The following is a 9,992-nucleotide window of genomic DNA, read 5'->3' as shown; positions in this document are numbered from 1 at the left end:
TAGCTTACAATATTTGACAAAGAGTATAGCTCACAATATTTGACAAATAGTATTTATTTAGATTTTTAAAATCTTATTTTTTACCATACACAGAAGAGTGGGTGATATTAAGAATTAAAGTTCATATTCAATGATTTTGAATTTTGTTCTTTTTTAAACCAACGCTAATCTAAAGTAAACCTTAATGTAACTGCCAATCTCTCCCTAGGTGAAATGGACTTGCGGGGCCGTGTGTCTTGTCTTTTGATGACATCTTCAATTTTCGCCAAAACGTAATCGAACATATCTTTCGACATTCTGAAATATCCATGGAATTTATCACAATCCCCTTCTAGTTCCTTCACCAAACGATGGTAGGATCCCACATCCAGACGATTGTTGGTGAAAGGATGGATCAACCATTTTCTCTTTCCCCCTTTCTCTTTCTCAAACATTGCCAGACATGCACAAAGTTCCTCCTCCTCCATTTCGTCATCCTCAGACTCCTCCAAAAGGACAAGGCAAGCTATTTTAGAGGCCATAATTCTAAAAGAAACGAAAAGACAATTATCGCATAGTACATCGCATGACAGAACGCATGTAATTCGCATATAGTGTGTTGATAAAATCGTAGTGTGCATCCCGCCTAACACCCATCGGCGAGAGTATTCCGTATCCGCAGAATCTGACATTTGGGTACAGGACACTAGCGCTATTCCTGAAGTTTATAATTATTCTGTTCTCACCATGAACGTGAAAAAACAGTACAGTTTATTTTATTTATTTTGAAAACAGACACGTTCACTCACACGAGTGTCCCAAACGTATGCAGCCATGCTATTGTTCAATGCAATATTATACCATCATGATTATACCAACTTCAAATAATCGGCATATATACATACTTTTTGAATGGGGGAGGGGTTCATTAGAAAAAATGAAAGGGATAATGTTACCATACTTACCAAAAGATAGATACATGTATATATTTTATTTGGAATTCAAATTTATCAGGACTAAAGTATATTAAACTTGATCTAAATATGTGAGTGAGTGTATATGGTTTTACGCCGCGTTTAACAATATTCCAGCAATGTCACGGCGAGGGACACCAGAAATGGGCTTCACACAAATGTGTAAAAACTTTGGGACTAGGCCCCTAGGGACCAGCTGTAACTTCCTTCATAACTTTGGTTGCACCAGAAATACGTTTGAAAGTCTTGTTCGGAAAGACAGTTGGCAAAGGGTGATGTTTACTCGGTCCCTGCTGGGCGTCAACATGTGGCCATCATTTCTTGTGTGTTTAAAGTTGGAACGGAGAAGTTTGGATCTTTGAATCCAAACTCGTAACAGTCGTATGTCTGCAGGGAATTGTGCATATTAATCTTCCGACCTGTCGTAAGTTTCTAATGGTGATTGCTACATGCAGCAGTAGGTACCCATGGGGGCAATCGAAAATAGTATCTTTGGTTACAGGTAAATGCGCCCAGGGATCGAACTCAGTCAATGTCAATTACAAATGCGCATACGTACGTCCGTACAGAGTTAAGTAGTCTGTGGGTTAAAGGGCCGGGGGCTTATCTGGTGTTTGATGTATTAAGCATGTGGGAATGGCAAAAACATTTAAATTTAATTAAGGCGTTGTTAGTGATTAAGTGCGTGAAAGTATTGTTTAACGCCGCTTTGCACATTATTTCAGTTATATCACGGCGTGTCAGTTTCATGTAGTGGGCAAGTGTCTAAGATTTGTGAAACCCACGAGCTGATTAGACACCTCATCTGGACGAATCAAGGCTTCGAACCCACTAGGTTTCTGGCACACCTAGGGGACGCAACTTTGCAGAGATAATTTATCGATTTGAACGAGTTTGGTTAAACGCCGCTGTGAACAGTATTTCAGCTATTTCACAGCGTGTCAGCTTGATGTGAGAGGAAAGCCCAAAGTGATGCATGTGTATATAGTACTGGGATTCGAACCCATACTCATAGTTTTCTAGCATGCCTAGGGGGTTGCGCAGTCTAAAACGACTTGTCCTTTCATCAGTTTTTGAAAAGTTGTTGTATACTAAAACTCTAATGGCATCGAAATGGAAAGAGTTTGTTTCTTGCCGTGAAAACACGCTTGTCTATGAAAAAGACATTATTACTAATTTCTGAAGAAACGGTCAAATCATTTTGAGAAAAGCAACCAATTTTGCCACTGGTACTTTGGTTAAACAAGCATTGAATCTAAAAAGCGATCACTTGAATTTGCAAAGGAGTATAACCAATTCTGCGCCAGCACAGATTAATTCACCTCCTGCACATGCTCACCATAAATGTAAAAGGAAGACAATGCGACTTTATGAATATGTCGCATTGACGCGTTGTCGCTCTTTTTAAACTCGCTTTTAAAGCCCTTTTTAACACATTTAAATTAAATTGGGCATCAACACGACATATTATGATCTTGAAAAATTGTCGCATTTTGGTTCAAAACAGCAATATTATTCAAAGAGCGACAAAGTGACGATGCGTTCAATTGTTAAAATTTGTCGTTGTCGCGTTTGGGTAAATTTTGACACTTATTGCTTGTTTTTGTAAAGGCTAGAACGCGACAAAATCCTTTCAAGTATTCAACAACAGCTAGAAATAGGAAAACACAAAATCCTTATGTCCTGAATTGGCCTTTATACCATTTCCCTCTTTACTGTGATCGAACAAACTCCAGCGTACTCCTCTGTTCATAAGTACGTCACGATATGCAAAAGTGCCATACAGTAATTGTGTATGTACAACACCAGACATATTTATGGCTAATATAACAATCAATATTAATTGTTTCCTATTTCATTGATAAGTTGCAGCACATCACTTGTTGGGGTACACGTCTAGATCAGGATGTGGACAAAAGACATGTAACTGCTGTAAGTTCTATAAACACTGTATGGGGATATTTATTCGTGTTGCAATGAGACAACGACCACTTGATAGCTCAAATGGTGTGTTTGCTCAACGAGTATGTAAGTAGATAACTCCGTACACTGACCCTTGACCCGAAGTATTACTGGGAGTTGTGGTGATGATGGTATGAGACCTTTCATGTCCACTATCGACCACAACAGAGACTAGTTTGGGACGGCCAACCACCAGGGGAACCTCCCTCCAAACGGTTGTTTCCAAATATAGAGTACGCGGCTCGGGGGAAGGATGCTTTTTATTCGGTATGTCTATGAACTTTAATATGTAAATATATTACCTCTGTTTATATCAAATTAATGTTGCCGGAAGTGAAATGTTGCCGAAAATACGTTCGTAACATATATACAAACAATAATTTCGTTATCTTCCTTTAATTTCGAATATGCTGAGATGTTGAGACTTGGTGATATGACCAGAAAATATGTAAATGCCAGTTATAGTTACTTGTCTCCAATATATGGTTCACGTGGTTGTGGGTTCCATTGGAGGCAGAACTACTTAGGGAAAGTGTGGAAATATTTTCATCCTGTGCATGGATTCATAAAGAATAATAAGGCAATGCGAAAACCAAAAGTGTATGTACATACATATACTTTACATGAATAACAATTGTTATTAACATGAAATAAATATTTCATTGTAAATAAGGTCATATGCAAGTAAATAAGGCGGTATTTCCAATCGTTTTGACTTCCGTTTAAAACAATGTTTCATTCTCAGCAATATGGTCCACATTGTATTTGTCATGAGTACATTGCGAAGGCCATAACAGGCTGATGTAACTTCAACATGGCCTTGATCGCACATACTATATCCACAGGATTCACAAATGACAACAAAATATTTCTTAATGTGCCGTTTTCACGAAATACGGATTTTTCTTTTAGACGAAAGCCCGGTCACATGACCGAAAAACTGACGTTCCTCAGATTATGAACGACGCATTTTGATGTTCATGAATATTTTGCACAAGCTCCAACGTTATGTTTGATCCACACTGTATAGAGGTTCATACTCTAATGAACCCACACAAAGTGAAAGTAATTAATTGATACAACTCATTGATACAAGGGCATTTGCAAAAGATGAATACTTCTGTCAAAAGATCTTCTACCATTATTTCCAGGAAACGTGTCAAGTTAAGCAATCCAACTATGCTCATTCTGATGTGGCCTAATTTTTTAAATATGTTTACATCACGTCCACAAGTAGCTTTGGCATGTCATTATGACTACGATTTTATAATTTTGAGAATGGAAATGAAACTTTGCTTAAATATGTCGCCCAAATACAACCAAATGTATCTTAGGCCTTAAAGCCGGTGAAAGTGTGAATTACCAAAACAACGACATGCATTTTGCCACACGATGTATGCACACGTAGCACGTATTGCACATGCTAAACTGGTATAAAAGTCTGCTGACACCACCAGTTAGAATCGCAGTAACCTAAAGCACACAGAAGAAATGCCTCTTTTGACAGCAGCACACAGATAGAGGCATTGGTATGGTCAAGCTTGGAGCCACGCATGACCACATTACAAAAACGTTCGGTTGTACCCGTGGTGCTATAACCAGGTTGATGGGACGTATTTGTAATTTTAAGTTAAAGACAACTGATGGGCCTAGGTGTGGAAGACCGCGCTTGAACACGCCTAATTCAAGACCGTCTCCGTCTGGTATCCGAGCACGTCGACCCAAACGTGGGGTGACGTTAACGTAACAACACCGACGTGAGGGGACGCATTTGGCAAGTGGTGAACGCGTATACGGCAAGGTGAATGCGAAGAGTCCAGGATGTTCAAGGATATGAAGGTGTGGTGTGGTCTGGGTCGTAATCTATGGGGACAAGGTTGGCAACCTTAATTCACAGACGTATCGATAAATTTGCGACCCGTTTACATTTCAACAATAGCCACACCGTATACTCTTCCTACTCGACGACGTCAGGCCCCGTACTGCAAGGCTGACGCAGGACTTCTTCAACAATGTGACCTATCCTGTTTTGCCAAGGCCTTCATGTTTTCCTGACATGAACCCCATTGAACATTTGTGCACGAGGTGGACATACAAGCTATTAATACTTTATTTGCGGACTTTTTAGCAGAGACTTAAAAATAATTATTAGAAAGGTGTTATAATCCGTGTATACAGAAGAGTATTTTGACATCACACTCAAAGGGACCACTAATTCTAGTTCGTAATAACCGTAGTTCGTTATAAGCATATATTCAGCATGTTTACAACACATTGCCGGGAATAAGAAATAAGTTGGTTATATCGGTCAGTTCGTTGTAAGCGCGTTCGTTATAAACGTAGTTTACTGAACTTTGGTTTTTTTACATTTTCATTCCACACGTTTCGTAAAAATGGTATCTGGCGAGAGTAGTATTTTCTGAATATAAAATTAAAACGAACCACAACGCTGAATATGTTCTCCAACATGTTTCAGCGAGAATGAAATTATACTGATAGTGACGTCATGCGACATTTACAAGGATTATGAAGTCATCAATAGCGGGGGGGGGGGGGGGGGGGGGGGGGGGGGGACTGTTTGTTTTGAAATATTTGTTTCTGCCTAGACGACAGTCCATGTACATTTTGGGCACTGCTAAACATGGAAAAAAATGTAACATTAACTATTTCGGGACACTGAAATTATTAAGAATGGTATAAACGTGGATAGATTTCTCCTGACATATTTCAAAGTCACAGACACGAAGCAGTACTCCAGCCACACCAATAGAAGTTTACATTACCATGCACAGCTGTTTTTAATGAAGAAACACTGTATCAGAGGCTTTGGAAACTAAAGGGTTACTTATTATTAAGAGGATATCCGATAGCACTCATTGAAGATGAAAAGCAATATAAAACAAAGAAGACAATAAATCACTTGCCTCTGTATCCACCTATAACCCACGAAATCAAAAAATTGTTTTGAAAATCCAAACTAATTTAAACGACACTTAAACTCTGTTGACATTATGAACAGCAAACGGCAGCGAAAGTTCGAATATCAAACATATCAACCACAGTCCGTTTTGATGCAAGAACGCACAATGAGTGAACTGGGGTTATAAGGTAACTGTGGGACCTGTCAACATAATTTGGAGGGTTAGATGTTCATGTTCGATGTGATTTAATATATGGGATTCAAAGAACAATATATGTGACAAACGTACTATTGCACCATCAATAACGACGTTGCATACCTTAAAGTCCACATGTGGACACGTGCGCTTGAAAAGGAAGTTTTCCTTTTTATAAAATGTTTTCAACTGTCAAATAGAAAAGAACTCGTGACCGTCTTGGGACGCAAAGTGACGGCTTCACTTATTGTGCCTGTGTGGGGACACCGATAGACGGCTTCACACATTGTGCCCGTGTGGGGACACCAATAGACGGCTTCACACATTGTTGCCGTGTGGGGACACCAAGACACGGCTTCACACATTGAAACTGTATGGGGACACCGATAGTCGGCTTCACACATTGTGCCCATGTGGGGACACCGATAGACGGCTTCACACATTGTACACGTGTGGGGACACCGATAGACGGCTTCACACATTGTGCCCGTGTGGGGACACCAATAGACGGCTTCAGACATTGTGCCCGTGTGGGGTCACCGATAGACGGCTTCACACATTGTGCCCGTGTGGGGACACCAATAGACGGCTTCAGACATTGTGCCCCTAGTGGGGTCACCGATAGACGGCTTCACACATTGTGCCCATGTGGGGACACCAAGACACGGTTTCACAAATTTTGCCCATGTGGGGACACCGATAGACGGCTTCACACACTGTGCCAGTGTGGGGACACCGATAGACGGCTTCACACATTGTGCCCATATGGGGACACCAAGAGACAGTTTAACACATTGAGCCCGTGTGGGGACACCGATAGACGGGTTCACACATGGTGTCCATGTGGGGACACCATGACACGGCTTCACACATTGTGCACGTTTGGGGACACCGACAGACAGCTTCACACATTGTACCCATGTGGGGATAACGATAGACGGCTTCACACATTGTGCTCGTGTGGGGACACCGATAAACGGATTCACACATTGTGCCCGTTTGGGGACACCAATAGACGGCTTCATACATTGTGCCCATGAGGGGACACCGTTAGACGGCTTCACACATTGTGCCCATGTGGGGACACCATGACACGGCTTCACACATTGTGCCCGTGTGGGGACGCGAAGCGTCTGATTCACACATCATATCAGTGTGGGGACACCGTTAGATGCCCGTGTGGGGATAACAAGACACGGCTTCACACACTGTGCCCGTGTGGGGACACCGATAGACGGCTTCATACATTGTGCCCATGTGGGGACACCATGACATGGATTCACACATTGAGCCCGTATGGGGACACTGATAGTCGGCTTCAGACATTGTGCCCGTGTGGGGACAACGATAGACGGCTTCACACATTGTGCCTATGTGGGGACACCATGACACAACTTCAGACATTGAGCCCATGTGGGGACACCGATAGATGGCTTCACACATTGTGCCTATGTGGGGACACCATGACACAACGTCAGACATTGTGCCTATATGGGGACACCAAGACACAGTTTAACACATTGAGCCGTGTGGGGACACTGATAGTCGGCTTCAGACATTGTGCCCGTGTGGGGACAACGATAGACGGCTTCACACATTGTGCCCATGTAGGGACACCGATAGACGGCTTCACACATAGTGCCCATGTGGGGACACCAATAGATGGCTTCACACATTGTGCCCGTGTGGGGACACCAATAGACGGCTTCACACATTGTGCACGTGTGGGGACACCGATAGACGGCTTCACACATTGTGCCCGTTTGGGGACACCAATAGACGGCTTCACACATTGTGCCCGTGACGGGACACCATGACACGGCTACACACATTGTGCCCGTGACGGGACACCATGAAACGGCTTCACACATTGTGCCCTTGTGGGGACGCCAAGAGTCGGATTCACAAATAATGTCAGTGTGGGGACACCGTTAGAAGGCTTCACACATGGTGCCTGTACGGGGACACCGATAGACGACTTCACACATTGAGCCCGTGTGGAGACACCAAGAGTCGGATTCACACATTATGTCAGTGTGGGGACACCGATAGAGGACGTAACACATTGTGCCCGTGTGGGGACACCAGGAAATGACTTCACACACTGCGCCCATGTGAGGACACCGATAGACGGCTTCACACATTGTGCTCGTATGGGGATACCGATTGACGGCTGCACACATTGTGCCCCTGTGGGGACACCGATAGACGGCTTCACACATTGTGCCCGTGTTGGATCAACAAGACACGGCTTCACACACTGTGCCTGTGTGGGGACACCGATAGACGGCTTCACACATTGTGCCCGTGTTGGATCAACAAGACACGGCTTCACACACTGTGCCTGTGTGGGGACACCGATAGACAGCTTCACACACTGTGCCCGTGTGGGGACACCGATAGACGGCTTCACACATTGTGCCCGTCTGGGGACACCAAGACACGGCTTCACACATTGAGCCTGTATGGGGAGACTGATAGTAGGCTTCAAACATTGTGCCCGTGTTGGGACACCGATAGATGGCTTCACACATTGTGCCCGTGAGGGGACACCTTTAAACGGCTTTTCAAAATGTGCCTGTGTGGGGACAATGACAGACGGTTTCACACATTGTGCCTGTGTGGTGACGGCAAGAGTTGGCTGCACACATTGTTCCTGTGTGGGGACGCCGATGGACGGCTTGACACATTGTGCCCGTGTGGGTGTCACTGATAGATGCCTTCACACATTGTGCCCCTGTGGGGACACCATGACACGACTTCAGACATTGTGCCCGTGTGGGGACGCCAAGAGTCGGATTCACACATTATGTCAGTGTGGGGACACTGTTAGATTGCTTCACACATTGTGCCTGTGTGGGGACACAGATAGACGGCTTCACATATAGTGCCCGTTTGGGGACTTCAATTGACGGCTTTTACACATTGTGCCCATGTGGGGACAAGAAGACACGACTTCAGACATTGTGCCCGTGTTGGGACACCGATAGACGGCTTCACACATTGTGCCCATGTGGGGACACCATGACACGACTCCACACATTGTGCCCGTGTGGGGACACCGATAGACGGCTTCACAGATTGTGCCCGTTTGGGGACATCAATAGACGGCTTTTACACATTGTGCCCATATGGGGACAAGAAGACACGGCTTCACACACTGCGCCCGTTTGGGGACACCGATGGACAGCTTCACACAATGTGCCCATGTTGGGACACCAAGACGCGGCTTCACACATTGAGCCCTTATGGGGACACTGATAGTCGGCTTCAGACATTGTGCCCTTGTGGGGACACCATGACACGACTTCAAACACTGCGCCCGTGTGGGGACACCAATAGACGGCTTCACACAGTGTGCCCGTGTAGGGACACCAAGATACAGCTTCACACATTGAGCCCGTATTGGGAGACTGATAGTCGTCTTCAGACATTGTGCTCGTGTTGGGACACCGATTGACGGCTTCACACATTGTACCCGTGAGGGGACACCGTTAGACGGCTTCACACATTGTGCCCTTGTGGGGACACCATGACATGGCTTCACACATTGTGCCCGTGTTGGGACGCCAAGAGTCGGATTCACACATTATGTCAGTGTAGGGACACCGTGAGATGGCTTCACACATTGTTCCCGTGTGGGGACACCGATAGACGACTTCACACATTGTGCCCATGTGGAAACACAAAGAATTGGCTTCACACATTGTGCCCTTGTGGGGACACCAAGAAATGGCTTCACACACTGTGCCCGTGTGAGGACACCGATAGTCAGCTTTACACATTGTGCCCATGTTGGGACACCAAGAGTCGGCTTCACACATTGTGCTCGTGTGGGGATACCGATAGACAGCTTCACACATTGTGCCTCTGTAGGGATACCGATAGACGGCTTCACACATTGTGCCCGTGTGGGGACGCCAAGTGTCGGATTCACACATTATGTCAGTGTGGGGACACA

Source organism: Haliotis rufescens, unplaced genomic scaffold (genome assembly GCF_023055435.1).
Source record: "Haliotis rufescens isolate VD_foot unplaced genomic scaffold, xgHalRufe1.0.p SCAF_4, whole genome shotgun sequence".
NCBI lineage: Eukaryota > Metazoa > Mollusca > Gastropoda > Lepetellida > Haliotidae > Haliotis > Haliotis rufescens.
Note: the sequence above shows the minus strand (reverse complement) of the source record.